This window comes from Lytechinus pictus, chromosome 3 (genome assembly GCF_037042905.1).
Source record: "Lytechinus pictus isolate F3 Inbred chromosome 3, Lp3.0, whole genome shotgun sequence".
NCBI lineage: Eukaryota > Metazoa > Echinodermata > Echinoidea > Temnopleuroida > Toxopneustidae > Lytechinus > Lytechinus pictus.
In genome coordinates, this window is record NC_087247.1 from 68,837,163 (window position 1) to 68,859,880 (window position 22,718).

At 34.3% G+C, this 22,718-nt stretch overlaps 1 protein-coding gene across 1 annotated transcript in view; it reads right to left on the minus strand.

The window, feature by feature from the left end:
- Positions 1 to 22,718, minus strand: part of LOC129256771 (general transcription factor IIH subunit 1-like) — a 70,381-nt gene that overhangs the window by 26,411 nt on the left and 21,252 nt on the right. Inside the window, exons 13-27 of the mRNA XM_064097634.1 lie at positions 20,964 to 21,012; positions 20,626 to 20,708; positions 18,743 to 18,791; positions 18,405 to 18,487; positions 13,379 to 13,427; positions 13,041 to 13,123; positions 11,157 to 11,205; positions 10,819 to 10,901; positions 8,933 to 8,981; positions 8,595 to 8,677; positions 6,727 to 6,775; positions 6,389 to 6,471; positions 4,507 to 4,555; positions 4,169 to 4,251; positions 2,438 to 2,486 (exon numbers count right to left, since the gene is read on the minus strand). The gene's annotated coding sequence lies outside the window, so the exon portion shown is untranslated. The remainder of the gene's footprint in view (positions 1 to 2,437; positions 2,487 to 4,168; positions 4,252 to 4,506; positions 4,556 to 6,388; positions 6,472 to 6,726; positions 6,776 to 8,594; positions 8,678 to 8,932; positions 8,982 to 10,818; positions 10,902 to 11,156; positions 11,206 to 13,040; positions 13,124 to 13,378; positions 13,428 to 18,404; positions 18,488 to 18,742; positions 18,792 to 20,625; positions 20,709 to 20,963; positions 21,013 to 22,718) is intronic.

A 22,718-nucleotide genomic window follows, 5' to 3' on the forward strand; every position in this document is an offset into this window, starting at 1 on the left:
CTGTGTGATAACCACCACATTTTACACACTTCTGATCGTCTCCAACAGGCCGTTCCCGATACTCCCCTTCTAGCATACCGACGCCCACCGAATCTCAGGGACCTCATTGTTCGTGCTGAAGTGCCCTCCCTCACTAACCATTCTTCTCCCATACAGCATGGCACCTTCAAATGCACCAGCAACAGGTGCATCATATGTGAAATACACTTTCACGAGGGCGACACTTTCACCAGCAACTCTACCAGCCTGTCTCACCAAATCAAGGGCAACATAACATGCACTACCACTAATGTTGTATATCTCATCACTTGCAGAGTTTGTAGGGTACAATACATAGGGGAAACCAAGAGCACACTCAAGAGACGATTCTACAAGCACAGATCCACCGTCAACACAGCAAACCTGGACACTCCAGTTGGCCGCCATTTTAACCTCCCCAACCACTCCAGGGCATCGAATCTTTAGGTACCCGTCCTGACTCGGTCCGTACTAGCAGAGAGAAGCTCTGGATGAGACGACTTCGCACCACCCAACCTCATGGCCTGAACATCCAAGAGGGGAACGACTGATTATTCTTTCCTATCCACTTTCAATTTATATATACATATCATTTTTCCCCTCAGCTCTTTTGAATAGTTACATTATAGTTTCTTCCTCTACTTTCCTCCCATATCTCATACAAGCTCAGCTCCAATTTTTCCTTCCTTATTCAGGCGATATAATAATTATATATATATATTTTATTTTTTCTCCACTCACCTCTTTTAGATTTACCACATTTGCTTATTTACATGTACAGTGCGTCCCAGAAAAAACAAAACCGAGATTTAGCGATGATTTATCATAACTTAATCACAAATAAAATAGGCAAATGAACTACCAATGTAAAGCTTAGAATCTCCTCTTTCATCTGATATTAATTAGATTATTTCTCCTTCACGCATGAGTGAACAAAAACAATTTGAAGAGGGGATACCAAAAAGTCATTTGGCGGGTTGTATCCAGCTTTCAAAAGGAAAACCACATTTAAAAAAAATGCAATATCTGCTCTTTAATTTGATACCTCAATCACAGAAAATGGTCAAGAAATAACAAAGTTCTGGTTATTTGAAATAAGGCTTGAATTTCAATAATTTCATAAAATGAAGAGGTTTTACAGGCTAGCGTTCAAACTCACTCGACACTCTGTTTTGTTTACGATCAGTCATGCATTAAGTCTTTTGTTAACCATGCGATAGCTTCTGTGGGAAATCGGTGAAAACAGTTTATTTAATGAAATTATGGAAATTCAAGCCTTATTTCAAATAACCAGAACTTTGTTATTTCTTGACCATTTTCTGTAATTGAGGTATCAAATTAAAGAGCAGATATTGAACTTTTAAGACATGCGATTTTCCTTTTGAAATTCATATACCCCCCGCCAAATGAGTTTTTGGTATCCTTCCTTCAAATTGTTTTTGCTCACTCATGCGTGAATGAGGAATAATCTAAGTAATATCAGATGAAAGAGGAGATTCTAAGCTTTACATTGGTAGGTCATTTGTCTATTCTATTTTTGATTAAGTTATGATAAATCATCGCTAAATCTCGGTTTCGTTTTTTCTGGGACGCACTGTATACTATGGTTTCTTCATAATACACCCCCTCTCTTCTATATTTGCTTTTACCTTTTTAGGCAATTTGCTTCCTCTTTTTCACATATACAGGTTTTTTTTGTTTTTTTTCCTACTGTATAGTCCTATGTTTTTTTCCCGTCACGCCTGGCGGATTACAATATCAGTTACACCATATGTGTATTTATATTTTTTCATATACATTTCTTTTTTGGATATATTTATATACATATCACTTATAGATACATATTTACACTTACCTTCTTCTCTTAGTTTGTTTAATGCTTTATCATATATACTTATATGTCTTTTGCACATTATCAGTTGTTCCCCATTCTTTTCCTTTTTTCCCCCACTATTATGCACCAGTTTATTATGCCTTTCTTTGTAACCTGTTTGACCCACCTCTCACTAATTCTCTAGTTATTCATCCCTCTATCACTGTTTTGTTCCAGATCCTGTTTGATGTTGCCTGCCTCATTATCTTAATCCCTCTTGGCCTTACTTACACTAACTTCCCTTTGTGTCTACCTACTCCTTTTCTTTCATCCCCTTCACTAACCTGATTGGTCTTCTCTACTCACTAATGCCCCTTTTGTCTCGTTTCTAGAGTTGCTGTAGCTTGTTTGTGGTCTATATCATGGTTGTTCCACTTTATATGTTTGTCATTTTGCCTCCGACGAAGATTCTGCTAGGATCGAAAGCTTAGGCCCCTTTTTGACTTTCTAATTTACTCCATTGGCTCTCTTTTATTAGATAAGCAGTTTTCAGCAGCTTCTTTTTGCATATGAAAAATTAAATGAAAATAGGTGCTGCTTTCTTACCTTTGTTTCTCCGCTAACTTCCACCATCGTTTTCACCTAAGTAGACCAACTGAAAATAATGGTAAAGTGTAGAAAAATAGAAAATGATAAAAAGAAAAGATTAAATATTACCTTGAATTTAAATTGAAAATTAAGGCAAACTACCATCTTTGTCATTCAGTATCAGAATATATGTTAACAGCATGGTTTATGAGGTATTTTTGGACCAATCCTCCTCAAGAGTCTAACGGATAATCATCATATACTGAACTCTTGACAAAAACACAACCTCAATTGAAATCTCTGCAATGAGCAGTCTTCATCAATGTTTTTCATCTACAAACTTGTCAGTTCTGGTGGGTGTTTCATAAAGCTGTTTGTAAGAGCGACTTTAAGAGCGACTGGTGATCCTTTCTTGTGGTAAATTTCAAGACCTGACAACTATTATTGGTTTCAATAAAAAAAAAAAAAGACATGACTGAATTTCACCAAAGCCCTTAATACTTAATATTGTGGTGGCAAGGTGACTTTTTCAAATTCAAACCACTACTTTTTCTGAATTTCAGCAAAAATAGGAAAAAGAAAAGGCACAACGAATATCCAAGGACCAGCCAATGAGAGGGGTACACGCATTGGAGCATGACTGGTCATGATCTTGGTTTGATTCAAGCTCTTTTATGGTTAACCATCAGATAACAACTTGTCAGTAATGACAAAGTTCATGAAAACCCCCCCCCCCCATGTAAAATATAATATAACAACAGACTGCATATAACCCCGCCAAGCTCTGAGAAGTGATCTGCGTTTACCGGTAGTCTCTTTGAATAAATTCAACTAAGCAAGTCTGTGTATAATACTTATGAATATTCATATAATCCTTATATACCAGTACCCAATTAAATAGCTTCAACATAGGGATCATTTATTGCACTATTTGCACAGGATAATAAAGTGTCACTTCTGCCCAAGTAGATATCCATGAGTAAAGTTTGAATCAATATAAAAAGTCAGAAACACGATGCATGTATTATCAAGTCTCCCATTCTACGTTCTATTTCTATTGTGCAGACTCCTCGGTGACAGATTCTTCATTTTTAGCAGATGAGGACATCTGGTTACCCTGATAAATGAAACTGGAAATATATTTCAAGTAGTTCTCTAAATATCTACATACTATTATTTTATTGTGAAAGTTTGGACAATAATGGCTGATTTCCTTCTTTAAATCAAAAGAAATAATTTGATGTCTCGACTATAAAAAAAAACAATTTTATAAAGAGTTTGATCAACAACAAAAAAACCCAAGGGGAACGCCTCTGGCAGTCTCGCCTGCATTACGCAATTCGATTTAGCAGCATAGCTGCCTTAGAAAACAGCTAATGAATAATTATTCACAGAAAAAAACACTAACATGATAATAAAATATTATGTCCATTGACCCAAAATGACCTTTGACCATGATCATGTGACTTAAGACATGTGCAAAACAATCATTCATACTTGATTACCCTTATGACAATGTTTCATGAGCTAAATCCATAAAGTTACAGTTATGATGTCAATTCCACAAATAATCCCAACATTACCAAAGTTTGTTGACTCTAAAGGACCTTTGACCTTCGTCATGTGACCTGAGACTCAGGCAGGATCTTCAGTGATACACTATTATGCTTATGTCTAAGTTTTATGAATTACGTCCATTTTCTAAGTTATATATTCCATTACAGATTTACAAATTCAAATTTTACTTACCTCTCAGAATTGGTTGTATAACCCAAGTAAATGGATTGATTCAACAACAACTTCTACTTCACTAAAGAAAAGGACTCTTGTATCTTGAAGTAGAATGAAAACATAAACATAAAGGATAATAAACAAGGAGTAATCTAACACAAAAGTTAATACGTTATAAAGAATTTGGACTGTAAAGTTGTATCACGAGCCAACATCAGATTCATCACATTTCACATCAAGGCTGATAAGACCAATAGGGAAACTTGAATCATCATATTGAAGACTCAAAATGTTTTACTATATTGAAGTACATTATCATATGAAAAATTAAATGAAAATAGGTGCTGCTTTCTTACCTTTGTTTCTCCGCTAACTTCCACCATCGTTTTCACCTAAGTAGACCAACTGAAAATAATGGTAAAGTGTAGAAAATAGAAAATGATAAAAAGAAAAGATTAAATATTACCTTGAATTTAAATTGAAAATTAAGGCAAACTACCATCTTTGTCATTCAGTATCAGAATATATGTTAACAGCATGGTTTATGAGGTATTTTTGGACCAATCCTCCTCAAGAGTCTAACGGATAATCATCATATACTGAACTCTTGACAAAAACACAACCTCAATTGAAATCTCTGCAATGAGCAGTCTTCATCAATGTTTTTCATCTACAAACTTGTCAGTTCTGGTGGGTGTTTCATAAAGCCGTTTGTAAGAGCGACTTTAAGAGCGACTGGTGATCTTTTCTTGTGGTAAATTTCAAGACCTGACAACTATTATTGGTTTCAATAAAAAAAAAAAAAGACATGACTGAATTTCACCAAAGCCCTTAATACTTAATATTGTGGTGGCAAGGTGACTTTTTCAAATTCAAACCACTACTTTTTCTGAATTTCAGCAAAAATGGGAAAAAGAAAAGGCACAACGAATATCCAAGGACCAGCCAATGAGAAGGGTACACGCATTGGAGCATGACTGGTCATGGCCTTGGTTTGATTCAAGCTCTTTTATGGTTAACCATCAAATAACAACTTGTCAGTAATGACAAAGTTCATGAAACCCCCCCCCCCCCCATGTAAAATATAATATAACAACAGACTGCAAATAACCCCGCCAAGCTCTGAGAAGTGATCTGCGTGTAGTCTCTTTGAATAAATTCAACTAAGCAAGTCTGTGTATAATACTTATGAATATTCATATAATCCTTATATACCAGTACCCAATTAAATAGCTTCAACATAGGGATCATTTATTGCACTATTTGCACAGGATAATAAAGTGTCACTTCTGCCCAAGTAGATATCCATGAGTAAAGTTTGAATCAATATAAAAAGTCAGAAACACGATGCATGTATTATCAAGTCTCCCATTCTATGTTCTATCTCTATTGTGCAGACTCCTCGGTGACAGATTCTTCATTTTTAGCAGATGAGGACATCTGGTTACCCTGATAAATGAAACTGGAAATATATTTCAAGTAGTTCTCAAAATATCTACATACTATTATTTTATTGTGAAAGTTTGGACAATAATGGCTGATTTCCTTCTTTAAACCAAAAGAAATAATTTGATGTCTCGACTATGAAAAAAAAACAATTTAATAAAGAGTTGGATCAACAACAAAAAAAACCAAGTGGAACGCCTCTGGCAGTCTCGCCTGCATTACGCAATTCGATTTATCACCATAGCTGCCTTAGAAAACAGCTAATGAATAATTATTCACAGAAAAAAAAAATAACATGATAATAAAATATTATGTCCATTGACCCAAAATGACCTTTGACCATGATCATGTGACTTAAGACATGTGCAAAACAATCATTCATACTTGATTACCCTTATGACAATGTTTCATGAGCTAAATCCATAAAGTTACAGTTATGATGTCAATTCCACAAATAATCCCAACATTACCAAAGTTTGTTGACTCTAAAGGACCTTTGACCTTGGTCATGTGACCTGAAACTTGCACATATTCAGGGGTACATGGTTGCTCTTATGTCCAAGTTTCATGAATTAGATCCGTGAACTTTAAAGTTATGACAATTCCTCAAATAACCCCAACATGGACAAAGTTCGTTGACCGTAAGTGACCTTTGACCTTGGTCATGTGACCTGAGACTCAGGCAGGATCTTCAGTGATACACTATTATGCTTATGTCTAAGTTTTATGAATTACGTCCATTTTCTAAGTTATATATTCCATTACAGATTTACAAATTCAAATTTTACTTACCTCTCAGAATTGGTTGTATAACCCAAGTAAATGGATTGATTCAACAACAACTTCTACTTCACTAAAGAAAAGGACTCTTGTATCTTGAAGTAGAATGAAAACATAAACATAAAGGATAATAAACAAGGAGTAATCTAACACAAAAGTTAATACGTTATAAAGAATTTGGACTGTAAAGTTGTATCACGAGCCAACATCAGATTCATCACATTTCACATCAAGGCTGATCAGACCAATAGGGAAACTTGAATCATCATATTGAAGACTCAAAATGTTTTACTATATTGAAGTACATTATCATATGAAAAATTAAATGAAAATAGGTGCTGCTTTCTTACCTTTGTTTCTCCGCTAACTTCCACCACCGTTTTCATCTAAGTAGACCAACTGAAAATAATGGTAAAGTGTAGAAAATAGAAAATGATAAAAAGAAAAGATTAAATATTACCTTGAATTTAAATTGAAAATTAAGGCAAACTACCATCTTTGTCATTCAGTATCAGAATATATGTTAACAGCATGGTTTATGAGGTATTTTTGGACCAATCCTCCTCAAGAGTCTAACGGATAATCATAATATATACTGAACTCTTGACAAAAACTCAACCTCAATTGAAATCTCTGCAATGAGCAGTCTTCATCAATGTTTTTCATCTACAAACTTGTCAGTTCTGGTGGGTGTTTCATAAAGCCTTTTGTAAGAGCGACTGGTGATCCTTTCTTGTGGTAAATTTCAAGACCTGACAACTATTATTGGTTTCAATAAATAAAAAAAAAGACATGACTGAATTTCACCAAAAGCCTTAATACTTAATATTGTGGTGGCAAGGTGACTTTTTCAAATTCAAACCACTACTTTTTCTGAATTTCAGCAAAACTAGGAAAAAGAAAAGGCACAACGAATATCCAAGGACCAGCCAATGAGAAGGGTACACGCATTGGAGCATGACTGGTCATGGCCTTGGTTTGATTCAAGCTCTTTTATGGTTAACCATCAAATAACAACTTGTCAGTAATGACAAAGTTCATGAAACCCCCCCCCCCCCCATGTAAAATATAATATAACAACAGACTGCAAATAACCCCGCCAAGCTCTGAGAAGTGATCTGCGTGTAGTCTCTTTGAATAAATTCAACTAAGCAAGTCTGTGTATAATACTTATGAATATTCATATAATCCTTATATACCAGTACCCAATTAAATAGCTTCAACATAGGGATCATTTATTGCACTATTTGCACAGGATAATAAAGTGTCACTTCTGCCCAAGTAGATATCCATGAGTAAAGTTTGAATCAATATAAAAAGTCAGAAACACGATGCATGTATTATCAAGTCTCCCATTCTATGTTCTATCTCTATTGTGCAGACTCCTCGGTGACAGATTCTTCATTTTTAGCAGATGAGGACATCTGGTTACCCTGATAAATGAAACTGGAAATATATTTCAAGTAGTTCTCAAAATATCTACATACTATTATTTTATTGTGAAAGTTTGGACAATAATGGCTGATTTCCTTCTTTAAACCAAAAGAAATAATTTGATGTCTCGACTATGAAAAAAAAACAATTTAATAAAGAGTTGGATCAACAACAAAAAAAACCAAGTGGAACGCCTCTGGCAGTCTCGCCTGCATTACGCAATTCGATTTATCACCATAGCTGCCTTAGAAAACAGCTAATGAATAATTATTCACAGAAAAAAAAAATAACATGATAATAAAATATTATGTCCATTGACCCAAAATGACCTTTGACCATGATCATGTGACTTAAGACATGTGCAAAACAATCATTCATACTTGATTACCCTTATGACAATGTTTCATGAGCTAAATCCATAAAGTTCCATGATGTCAATTCCACAAATAATCCCAACATTACCAAAGTTTGTTGACTCTAAAGGACCTTTGACCTTGGTCATGTGACCTGAAACTTGCACATATTCAGGGGTACATGGTTGCTCTTATGTCCAAGTTTCATGAATTAGATCCGTGAACTTTAAAGTTATGACAATTCCTCAAATAACCCCAACATGGACAAAGTTCGTTGACCGTAAGTGACCTTTGACCTTGGTCATGTGACCTGAGACTCAGGCAGGATCTTCAGTGATACACTATTATGCTTATGTCTAAGTTTTATGAATTACGTCCATTTTCTAAGTTATATATTCCATTACAGATTTACAAATTCAAATTTTACTTACCTCTCAGAATTGGTTGTATAACCCAAGTAAATGGATTGATTCAACAACAACTTCTACTTCACTAAAGAAAAGGACTCTTGTATCTTGAAGTAGAATGAAAACATAAACATAAAGGATAATAAACAAGGAGTAATCTAACACAAAAGTTAATACGTTATAAAGAATTTGGACTGTAAAGTTGTATCACGAGCCAACATCAGATTCATCACATTTCACATCAAGGCTGATCAGACCAATAGGGAAACTTGAATCATCATATTGAAGACTCAAAATGTTTTACTATATTGAAGTACATTATCATATGAAAAATTAAATGAAAATAGGTGCTGCTTTCTTACCTTTGTTTCTCCGCTAACTTCCACCACCGTTTTCATCTAAGTAGACCAACTGAAAATAATGGTAAAGTGTAGAAAATAGAAAATGATAAAAAGAAAAGATTAAATATTACCTTGAATTTAAATTGAAAATTAAGGCAAACTACCATCTTTGTCATTCAGTATCAGAATATATGTTAACAGCATGGTTTATGAGGTATTTTTGGACCAATCCTCCTCAAGAGTCTAACGGATAATCATCATATATACTGAACTCTTGACAAAAACTCAACCTCAATTGAAATCTCTGCAATGAGCAGTCTTCATCAATGTTTTTCATCTACAAACTTGTCAGTTCTGGTGGGTGTTTCATAAAGCCGTTTGTAAGAGCGACTTTAAGAGCGACTGGTGATCTTTTCTTGTGGTAAATTTCAAGACCTGACAACTATTATTGGTTTCAATAAAAAAAAAAAAAGACATGACTGAATTTCACCAAAGCCCTTAATACTTAATATTGTGGTGGCAAGGTGACTTTTTCAAATTCAAACCACTACTTTTTCTGAATTTCAGCAAAAATAGGAAAAAGAAAAGGCACAAGGAATATCCAAGGACCAGCCAATGAGAAGGGTACACGCATTGGAGCATGACTGGTCATGGCCTTGGTTTGATTCAAGCTCTTTTATGGTTAACCATCAAATAACAACTTGTCAGTAATGACAAAGTTCATGAAACCCCCCCCCCCCCCCCATGTAAAATATAATATAACAACAGACTGCAAATAACCTCGCCAAGCTCTGAGAAGTGATCTGCGTGTAGTCTCTTTGAATAAATTCAACTAAGCAAGTCTGTGTATAATACTTATGAATATTCATATAATCCTTATATACCAGTACCCAATTAAATAGCTTCAACATAGGGATCATTTATTGCACTATTTGCACAGGATAATAAAGTGTCACTTCTGCCCAAGTAGATATCCATGAGTAAAGTTTGAATCAATATAAAAAGTCAGAAACACAATGCATGTATTATCAAGTCTCCCATTCTATGTTCTATCTCTATTGTGCAGACTCCTCGGTGACAGATTCTTCATTTTTAGCAGATGAGGACATCTGGTTACCCTGATAAATGAAACTGGAAATATATTTCAAGTAGTTCTCAAAATATCTACATACTATTATTTTATTGTGAAAGTTTGGACAATAATGGCTGATTTCCTTCTTTAAACCAAAAGAAATAATTTGATGTCTCGACTATGAAAAAAAAACAATTTAATAAAGAGTTGGATCAACAACAAAAAAAACCAAGTGGAACGCCTCTGGCAGTCTCGCCTGCATTACGCAATTCGATTTATCACCATAGCTGCCTTAGAAAACAGCTAATGAATAATTATTCACAAAAAAAAAAAATAACATGATAATAAAATATTATGTCCATTGACCCAAAATGACCTTTGACCATGATCATGTGACTTAAGACATGTGCAAAACAATCATTCATACTTGATTACCCTTATGACAATGTTTCATGAGCTAAATCCATAAAGTTACAGTTATGATGTCAATTCCACAAATAATCCCAACATTACCAAAGTTTGTTGACTCTAAAGGACCTTTGACCTTGGTCATGTGACCTGAAACTTGCACATATTCAGGGGTACATGGTTGCTCTTATGTCCAAGTTTCATGAATTAGATCCGTGAACTTTAAAGTTATGACAATTCCTCAAATAACCCCAACATGGACAAAGTTCGTTGACCGTAAGTGACCTTTGACCTTGGTCATGTGACCTGAGACTCAGGCAGGATCTTCAGTGATACACTATTATGCTTATGTCTAAGTTTTATGAATTACGTCCATTTTCTAAGTTATATATTCCATTACAGATTTACAAATTCAAATTTTACTTACCTCTCAGAATTGGTTGTATAACCCAAGTAAATGGATTGATTCAACAACAACTTCTACTTCACTAAAGAAAAGGACTCTTGTATCTTGAAGTAGAATGAAAACATATACATAAAGGATAATAAACAAGGAGTAATCTAACACAAAAGTTAATACGTTATAAAGAATTTGGACTTTAAAGATGTATCACGAGCCAACATCAGATTCATCACATTTCACATCAAGGCTGATCAGACCAATAGGGAAACTTGAATCATCATATTGAAGACTCAAAATATTTGACTATATTGAAGTACATTATCATATGAAAAATTAAATGAAAATAGGTGCTGCTTTCTTACCTTTGTTTCTCCGCTAACTTCCACCACCGTTTTCATCTAAGTAGACCAACTGAAAATAATGGTAAAGTGTAGAAAATAGAAAATGATAAAAAGAAAAGATTAAATATTACCTTGAATTTAAATTGAAAATTAAGGCAAACTACCATCTTTGTCATTCAGTATCAGAATATATGTTAACAGCATGGTTTATGAGGTATTTTTAGACCAATCCTCCTCAAGAGTCTAACGGATAATCATCATATACTGAACTCTTGACAAAAACACAACCTCAATTGAAATCTCTGCAATGAGCAGTCTTCATCAATGTTTTTCATCTACAAACTTGTCAGTTCTGGTGGGTGTTTCATAAAGCCGTTTGTAAGAGCGACTTTAAGAGCGACTGGTGATCTTTTCTTGTGGTAAATTTCAAGACCTGACAACTATTATTGGTTTCAATAAAAAAAAAAAAAGACATGACTGAATTTCACCAAAGCCCTTAATACTTAATATTGTGGTGGCAAGGTGACTTTTTCAAATTCAAACCACTACTTTTTCTGAATTTCAGCAAAAATTGAAAAAAGAAAAGGCACAACGAATATCCAAGAACCAGCCAATGAGAAGGGTACATGCATTGGAGCATGACTGGTCATGGCCTTGGTTTGATTCAAGCTCTTTTATGGTTAACCATCAGATAACAACTTGTCAGTAATGACAAAGTTCATCAAAACCCCCCCCCCCCCATGTAAAATATAATATAACAACAGACTGCATATAACCCCGCCAAGCTCTGAGAAGTGGTCTGCATGTAGTCTCTTTGAATAAATTCAACTAAGCAAGTCTGTGTATAATACTTCTGAATATTCATATAATCCTTATATACCAGTACCCAATTAAATAGCTTCAACATAGGGATCATTTATTGCACTATTTGCACAGGATAATAAAGTGTCACTTCTGCCCAAGTAGATATCCATGAGTAAATTTTGAATCAATATAAAAAGTCAGAAACACGATGCATGTATTATCAAGTCTCCCATTCTATGTTCTATTTCTATTGTGCAGACTCCTCGGTGACAGATTCTTCATTTTTAGCAGATGAGGACATCTGGTTACCCTGATAAATGAAACTGGAAATATATTTCAAGTAGTTCTCAAAATATCTACCTACTATTATTTTATTGTGAAAGTTTGGACAATAATGGCTGATTTCCTTCTTTAAACCAAAAGAAATAATTTGATGTCTCGACTATGAAAAAAAAAAAAATTCAATAAAGAGTTGGATCAACAACAAAAAAACCAAGTGGAACGCCTCTGGCAGTCTCGCCTGCATTACGCAATTCGATTTAGCAGCATAGCTGCCTTAGAAAACAGCTAATGAATAATTATTCACAAAAAAAAACACTAACATGATAATAAAATATTATGTCCATTGACCCAAAATGACCTTTGACCATGATCATGTGACCTAAGACATGTGCAAAACAATCATTCATACTTGATTACCCTCATGTCAATGTTTCATGAGCTAAATCCATAAAGTTACAAAGTTATGATGTCAATTCCACAAATAATCCCAACATTATCAAAGTTTGCTGACTCTAAAGGACCTTTGACCTTGGTCATGTGACCTGAAGCTTGCACATATTCAGGGGTACATGGTTGCTCTTATGTCCAAGTTTCATGAATTAGATCCGTGAACTTTAAAGTTATGACAATTCCTCAAATAACCCCAACATGGACAAGGTTCATTGACCGTAAGTGACCTTTGACCTTGGTCATGTGACCTGAGACTCAGGCAGGATCTTCAGTGATACACTATTATGCTTATGTCTAAGTTTTATGAATTAGGTCCATTTTCTAAGTTATATTTTCCATTACAGATTTACAAATTCAAATTTTACTTACCTCTCAGAATTGGTTGTATAACCCAAGTAAATGGATTGATTCCACAACAACTTCTACTTCACTAAAGAAAAGGACTCTTGTATCTTGAAGTAGAATGAAAACATAAACATAAAGGATAATAAACAAGGAGTAATCTAACACAAAAGTTAATACGTTATAAAGAATTTGGACTGTAAAGTTGTATCACGAGCCAACATCAGATTCATCACATTTCACATCAAGGCTGATCAGACCAATAGGGAAACTTGAATCATCATATTGAAGACTCAAAATGTTTTACTATATTGAAGTATATTATCATATGAAAAATTAAATGAAAATAGGTGCTGCTTTCTTACCTTTGTTTCTCCGCTAACTTCCACCACCGTTTTCATCTAAGTAGACCAACTGAAAATAATGGTAAAGTGTAGAAAATAGAAAATGATAAATAGAAAAGATTAAATATTACCTTGAATTTAAATTGAAAATTAAGGCAAAGTACCATCTTTGTCATTCAGTATCAGAATATATGTTAACAGCATGGTTTATGAGGTATTTTTGGACCAATCCTCCTCAAGAGTCTAACGGATAATCATAATATATACTGAACTCTTGACAAAAACACAACCTCAATTGAAATCTCTGCAATGAGCAGTCTTCATCAATGTTTTTCATCTAAAAACTTGTCAGTTCTGGTGGGTGTTTCATAAAGCCGTTTGTAAGAGCGACTGGTGATCCTTTCTTGTGGTAAATTTCAAGACCTGACAACTATTATTGGTTTCAAAAAAAAAAAAAAAGACATGACTGAATTTCACCAAAGCCCTTAATACTTAATATTGTGGTGGCAAGGTGATTTTTTCAAATTCAAACCACTACTTTTTCTGAATTTCAGCAAAAATGGGAAAAAGAAAAGGTACAATGAATATCCAAGGACCAGCCAATGAGAAGGGTACACGCATTGGAGCATGACTGGTCATGGCCTTGGTTTGATTCAAGCTCTTTTATGGTTAACCATCACAGGGTGCTACATAACTTTTTTGAAGCACTTGCCCAGTCGGGCAAGTAAGTTTTCAAATAGTTGGAAAATACTTGCCCGAATATAGATTTCACTTGCCCGAAAAAATCATTCAAAACAAATCTTTTTCGCTTCAAAACAAGTTATAGCCTTATAATCTTACATACCATACCATTGACGGCTTTTGAAATACATTTTTCAACATGACTACTGATGTACCTTGTAGTTTTATTTCTTTTTTTTAATGATTTTTATCTTGAACATCATGACAAAATAAATGGTAAATATGCTCTTTAATTAATTTCCTAATCTCATATATTTTCCATATATTTTGGAGGGGACTAGGACACACAATAAAAAAAGGGGAAATCACTGAAAATAACCAGAGAAAAAAAAATTAAGAGAGGGGGAGAGAATGAAAGAAAAAAAAGTAAGAAGAAAGACAGAAAGGATGAAGAAATAAAGGAAGGAAGAAAGAAAAAAAGAAATAAAGAAAGAAAGAGAGAGAGAGAATGGCTGCGGGGAAGAGAAAGGTGGAAAGAAAGAAGGGAAAGAAGGACGGAAAGAAAAAAGAAAGAAAAAAGGTAAACAGAAAGGAAGGAAAAGGGAAAGAAAACGAGAGAAAGGAAAGAAGGAAGAAAGAAAAGGTATAAGGATAGATGGAAGGAAGGAAAAAAAAGAAAAGAAAGATACAACAAAAGACAGAAAGAAATGAAGGAAGGAATGAAGGAAAGAGATGAAGGAAGGCAGAAAGAAAAATAAGGAAGAAAAGAAAGGATGGATGGAAAAAAAAAGATCAAAAGACAAAAAAAAGAAAATCAGAAAGAAAGAAAGAAAGAAGGAAAGAAAGAAAGAAAGAAGGAAAGAAAAAAAAACTGAGGGGAAGAGAAAGGAAGGAAAGAAAGGAACGAATAAAAAAAGAAAAATAAAGAAAAAAGGTTAAAAAAAAGAAAGGAAGAATAGGTAAAGGATTGATGGAAGGAAGGAAAAGAGAAAGAAAGAAAGAAAATGAGAGAAAGGAAAGAAGGAAGATAGGAAGAAAGAAAAGGTATAAGGATAGATGGAAGGAAGGAAAAAAAAGAAAAAAAGAAAAGAAAGATACAACGAAAGACAGAAAGAAATGAAGGAAGGAATGAAGGAAAGAGATGAAGGAAGGAAGAAAGAAATAATAAGGAAGAAAAGAAGATGGATGGAAAAAAGAAAGGGCCCCTTGATAGAGCAGTTTTGTAACTGAAAGGGCAACCCTGCTGTAATAAAAATGGAAATAAATAAAATAAAAGAAGGAAAGAAAGGAAGGAGAAAGAAAGAATGAAAGACAAAAAGAAAGGAAGGAAAGAAATAAAGAAAGAAAAGAAAGAATGAAAGGGATGAAGAAAGTAAGGAAGAAAAAAAAGACAGGAAGAAAAGGTAAAGAATGGATGGACGGAAGGAAGACAGTAAGAAAGAATTAAAGGAAGGGGAAAAAGAAGGAAGGATTAAAGAAAGAGGTAAAAAAAGGTTGGATGGAAGAAAGAAAGAAAAAAAGATAGAAAGAAAAGAATGACAAAAAGAAAGACAGCTATAGTAACAGAAAAAATGAACAAAAGAAGGAAGGAAATTTAAAGAAATAAAGAGATATTCAAAAGAAGGAAAGATAGGCAGAAAGAAAGAAAATGGAGAGGAAGAAAGCTCAAACTATCCAGTCATAAATAAAGAAGAAAATTTATCAATTTCCTTGGCTAAAAAAAAATAGTTACGAAAGAAACCACGTTTATCAACATACACACAAATGCATATGTGGGACTTTCAAACAATGTAATTCAGTGTGTGCGATACAGACGATCATTCGAAACCCAATCTTTTTTAAGCATAACAGAAGTGAAAATTTCTCCTTTTACTGCTTACAAATGACAGAGCTACCCCAATGTTTAAGAAATATGGACATTGTAAGAAATGTGAATTTTGACAGTTCTGTGGGAGATTTCTTCCAGAGCAAACTTCGTTGGTGCAGCACCGTACTCTGTAGAAACTTAACTACATGCACCGGCTTCGTGGACTAGGCGCTAGCTAGCTAGGTATGCTAGACTGCCATTGATTCTGTGTGTGTGTGTGTACGTCTCTGAGCTGTGTGTTTATTGCAGAAAATGGCGCAAATTTTGCAATTCGAATTATAAACTTTTTTGAAAGAAGAAATTAATGATATTGCTTTTATTTGGTCTCTTTTTCTTTTCTATATTTTGATGGTGAAATATGGGGAATCTTTATAAAATATAATTTCCATAGGAGAATTTTGCTTGCCCGATTCGGGCAAGCAGTTTTTGTCTTTGCTTCAAAACACTTGCCCTACTCTAACTTTTACTTGCCCCGGGCAATCGGGCAAGCGCTTATGTCGCACCCTGCATCAGATAACAACTTGTCAGTAATGACAAAGTTCATGAAAAAGTCCCCCTCACCCCATGTAAAATATAATATAACAACAGACTGCATATAACCCCGCCAAGCTCTGAGAAGTGATCTGCGTGTAGTCTCTTTGAATAAATTCAACTAAGCAAGTCTGTGTATAATAATTATGAATATTCATATAATCCTTATATACCAGTACCCAATTAAATAGCTTCAACATAGGGATCATTTATTGCACTATTTGCACAGGATAATAAAGTGTCACTTCTGCCCAAGTAGATATCCACGAGTAAAGTTTGAATCAATATAAAAAGTCAGAAACATGATGCATGTATTATCAAGTCTCCCATTCTATGTTCTATTTCTATTGTGCAGACTCCTTGGTGACAGATTCTTCATTTTTAGCAGATGAGGACATCTGGTTACCCTGATAAATGAAACTGGAAATATATTTCAAGTAGTTCTCAAAATATCTACATACTATTATTTTATTGTGAAAGTTTGGACAATAATGGCTGATTTCCTTCTTTAACCCTAACAAGGCCGGGCTTTTTTGGCTGCTCTGTGGCCGGGGGGGGGGGGGGTTGATTCAACCCCCCCCTGAGATCTCGGCCGCCGATCGCACGAGCGCCGCAAAAATTTGATCGCTGGTAGTGTGCGATGTAATCTACAAGGCTGTATGGTAACATTTTCCAAAATAATGAGATTTTATTTTATATGAATTAATTATGCTAATTTATGCATGAATCATACTTTTTGCTCTAATTCACTAAATAAAGCTCCTAGAATGCTAATTTTTGGTAAAAATATTCTTTGTAGCATTCTTAACAATGGCAATTGAAAAAAACTTCGGTTTGGAAATCAATTTCTTATGTATTTTATTGTTTTATGAATTTCTTATGTATTTCGTTGTTTTTCAACCTTTTGTTTTTCTTTGTTTTTGTCACCAGATTTATTGCACAACCTTTTTGAAGCATAATTATGCTAAAATCAATTGCTTTCAGCTGTTTACAGTAAAAAATAATCATATCTTTATGAATAAGATAAGAAAACTCAATTTGCATTGACTTTGTACACAAATTCACGTTTTGGAACAATTTTTGGTCTGACATGCACTTACAAAATGTTGCGTAATTTCGGAACCGCGTACCCGGGCGTCGTAAATTTGGTCTCAAAAGATGCGCAAGACTTAAAAGTATAAACTCTGCGAGTGGCGCGGTCAAAAAATTTCGCACGGCGGAATGATCGCAGAAAATGTTGAGGTGGGGGTTGATTCAACCCCCCCCCCCGGCCATTTTAGGGTTAAATCAAAAGAAATAATTTGATGTCTCGACTATAAAAAAAAAACCAATTTAATAAAGAGTTTGGTCAACCAAAAAAAAAAGTGAAACGCCTCTGGCAGTCTCGCCTGCATTACGCAATTCGATTTAGCAGCATACCTGCCTTAGAAAACGGCTAATAATAATTATTCACAGAAAAAAACACTAACATGATAATAAAATATTATGTCCATTGACCCAAAATGACCTTTGACCATGATCATGTGACCTAAGACATGTGCAAAACAATCATTCATACTTGATTACCCTTATGTCAATGTTTCATGAGCTAAATCCATAAAGTTACAAAGTTATGATGTCAATTCCGCAAATAATCCCAACATTACCAAAGTTTGTTGACTCTAAAGGACCTTTGACCTTGGTCATGTGACCTGAAACTTGCACATATTCAGGGGTACATGGTTGCTCTTATGTCCAAGTTTCATGAATAAGATCCGTGAACTTTAAAGTTATGACAATTCCTCTAATAACCCCAACATGGACAAAGTTCGTTGACCGTAAGTGACCTTTGACCTTGGTCTTGTGACCTGAGACTCAGGCAGGATCTTCAGTGATACACTATTATGCTTATGTCTAAGTTTTATGAATTAGGTCCATTTTCTAAGTTATATTTTCCATTACAGATTTACAAATTCAAATTTTACTTACCTCTCAGAATTGGTTGTATAACCCACGTAAATGGATTGATTCCACAACAACTTCTACTTCACTAAAGAAAAGGACTCTTGTATCTTGAAGTAGAATGAAAACATAAACATAAAGGATAATAAACAAGGAGTAATCTAACACAAAAGTTAATACGTTATAAAGAATTTGGACTGTAAAGTTGTATCACGAGCCAACATCAGATTCATCACATTTCACATCAAGGCTGATCAGACCAATAGGGAAACTTGAATCATCATATTGAAGACTCAAAATGTTTTACTATATTGAAGTACATTATCATATGAAAAATTAAATGAAAATAGGTGCTGCTTTCTTACCTTTGTTTCTCCGCTAACTTCCACCACCGTTTTCATCTAAGTAGACCAACTGAAAATAATGGTAAAGTGTAGAAATAGAAAATGATAAAAAGAAAAGATTAAATATTACCTTGAATTTAAATTGAAAATTAAGGCAAACTACCATCTTTGTCATTCAGTATCAGAATATATGTTAACAGCATGGTTTATGAGGTATTTTTGGACCAATCCTCCTCAAGAGTCTAACGGATAATCATCATATACTGAACTCTTGACAAAAACACAACCTCAATTGAAATCTCTACAATGAGCAGTCTTCATCAATGTTTTTCATCTAAAAACTTGTCAGTTCTGGTGGGTGTTTCATAAAGCCGTTTGTAAGAGCGACTTTAAGAGCGACTTGTGATCCTTTCTTGTGGTAAATTTCAAGACCTGACAACTATTATTGGTTTCAATAAAAAAAAAAAAAGACATGACTGAATTTCACCAAAGCCCTTAATACTTAATATTGTGGTGGCAAGGTGACTTTTTCAAATTCAAACCACTACTTTTTCTGAATTTCAGCAAAAATGGGAAAAAGAAAAGGCACAACGAATATCCAAGGACCAGCCAATGAGAAGGGTACACGCATTGGAGCATGACTGGTCATGGCCTTGGTTTGATTCAAGCTCTTTTATGGTTAACCATCAGATAACAACTTGTCAGTAATGACAAAGTTCATGAAACCCCCCCCCCCCCCCCATGTAAAATATAATATAACAACAGACTGCAAATAACCTCGCCAAGCTCTGAGAAGTGATCTGCGTGTAGTCTCTTTGAATAAATTCAACTAAGCAAGTCTGTGTATAATACTTATGAATATTCATATAATCCTTATATACCAGTACCCAATTAAATAGCTTCAACATAGGGATCATTTATTGCACTATTTGCACAGGATAATAAAGTGTCACTTCTGCCCAAGTAGATATCCATGAGTAAAGTTTGAATCAATATAAAAAGTCAGAAACACAATGCATGTATTATCAAGTCTCCCATTCTATGTTCTATCTCTATTGTGCAGACTCCTCGGTGACAGATTCTTCATTTTTAGCAGATGAGGACATCTGGTTACCCTGATAAATGAAACTGGAAATATATTTCAAGTAGTTCTCAAAATATCTACATACTATTATTTTATTGTGAAAGTTTGGACAATAATGGCTGATTTCCTTCTTTAAACCAAAAGAAATAATTTGATGTCTCGACTATGAAAAAAAAACAATTTAATAAAGAGTTGGATCAACAACAAAAAAAACCAAGTGGAACGCCTCTGGCAGTCTCGCCTGCATTACGCAATTCGATTTATCACCATAGCTGCCTTAGAAAACAGCTAATGAATAATTATTCACAAAAAAAAAAAATAACATGATAATAAAATATTATGTCCATTGACCCAAAATGACCTTTGACCATGATCATGTGACTTAAGACATGTGCAAAACAATCATTCATACTTGATTACCCTTATGACAATGTTTCATGAGCTAAATCCATAAAGTTACAGTTATGATGTCAATTCCACAAATAATCCCAACATTACCAAAGTTTGTTGACTCTAAAGGACCTTTGACCTTGGTCATGTGACCTGAAACTTGCACATATTCAGGGGTACATGGTTGCTCTTATGTCCAAGTTTCATGAATTAGATCCGTGAACTTTAAAGTTATGACAATTCCTCAAATAACCCCAACATGGACAAAGTTCGTTGACCGTAAGTGACCTTTGACCTTGGTCATGTGACCTGAGACTCAGGCAGGATCTTCAGTGATACACTATTATGCTTATGTCTAAGTTTTATGAATTACGTCCATTTTCTAAGTTATATATTCCATTACAGATTTACAAATTCAAATTTTACTTACCTCTCAGAATTGGTTGTATAACCCAAGTAAATGGATTGATTCAACAACAACTTCTACTTCACTAAAGAAAAGGACTCTTGTATCTTGAAGTAGAATGAAAACATATACATAAAGGATAATAAACAAGGAGTAATCTAACACAAAAGTTAATACGTTATAAAGAATTTGGACTTTAAAGATGTATCACGAGCCAACATCAGATTCATCACATTTCACATCAAGGCTGATCAGACCAATAGGGAAACTTGAATCATCATATTGAAGACTCAAAATATTTGACTATATTGAAGTACATTATCATATGAAAAATTAAATGAAAATAGGTGCTGCTTTCTTACCTTTGTTTCTCCGCTAACTTCCACCACCGTTTTCATCTAAGTAGACCAACTGAAAATAATGGTAAAGTGTAGAAAATAGAAAATGATAAAAAGAAAAGATTAAATATTACCTTGAATTTAAATTGAAAATTAAGGCAAACTACCATCTTTGTCATTCAGTATCAGAATATATGTTAACAGCATGGTTTATGAGGTATTTTTAGACCAATCCTCCTCAAGAGTCTAACGGATAATCATCATATACTGAACTCTTGACAAAAACACAACCTCAATTGAAATCTCTGCAATGAGCAGTCTTCATCAATGTTTTTCATCTACAAACTTGTCAGTTCTGGTGGGTGTTTCATAAAGCCGTTTGTAAGAGCGACTTTAAGAGCGACTGGTGATCTTTTCTTGTGGTAAATTTCAAGACCTGACAACTATTATTGGTTTCAATAAAAAAAAAAAAAGACATGACTGAATTTCACCAAAGCCCTTAATACTTAATATTGTGGTGGCAAGGTGACTTTTTCAAATTCAAACCACTACTTTTTCTGAATTTCAGCAAAAATTGAAAAAAGAAAAGGCACAACGAATATCCAAGAACCAGCCAATGAGAAGGGTACATGCATTGGAGCATGACTGGTCATGGCCTTGGTTTGATTCAAGCTCTTTTATGGTTAACCATCAGATAACAACTTGTCAGTAATGACAAAGTTCATCAAAACCCCCCCCCCATGTAAAATATAATATAACAACAGACTGCATATAACCCCGCCAAGCTCTGAGAAGTGGTCTGCATGTAGTCTCTTTGAATAAATTCAACTAAGCAAGTCTGTGTATAATACTTCTGAATATTCATATAATCCTTATATACCAGTACCCAATTAAATAGCTTCAACATAGGGATCATTTATTGCACTATTTGCACAGGATAATAAAGTGTCACTTCTGCCCAAGTAGATATCCATGAGTAAATTTTGAATCAATATAAAAAGTCAGAAACACGATGCATGTATTATCAAGTCTCCCATTCTATGTTCTATTTCTATTGTGCAGACTCCTCGGTGACAGATTCTTCATTTTTAGCAGATGAGGACATCTGGTTACCCTGATAAATGAAACTGGAAATATATTTCAAGTAGTTCTCAAAATATCTACCTACTATTATTTTATTGTGAAAGTTTGGACAATAATGGCTGATTTCCTTCTTTAAACCAAAAGAAATAATTTGATGTCTCGACTATGAAAAAAAAAAAAATTCAATAAAGAGTTGGATCAACAACAAAAAAACCAAGTGGAACGCCTCTGGCAGTCTCGCCTGCATTACGCAATTCGATTTAGCAGCATAGCTGCCTTAGAAAACAGCTAATGAATAATTATTCACAAAAAAAAACACTAACATGATAATAAAATATTATGTCCATTGACCCAAAATGACCTTTGACCATGATCATGTGACCTAAGACATGTGCAAAACAATCATTCATACTTGATTACCCTCATGTCAATGTTTCATGAGCTAAATCCATAAAGTTACAAAGTTATGATGTCAATTCCACAAATAATCCCAACATTATCAAAGTTTGCTGACTCTAAAGGACCTTTGACCTTGGTCATGTGACCTGAAGCTTGCACATATTCAGGGGTACATGGTTGCTCTTATGTCCAAGTTTCATGAATTAGATCCGTGAACTTTAAAGTTATGACAATTCCTCAAATAACCCCAACATGGACAAGGTTCATTGACCGTAAGTGACCTTTGACCTTGGTCAT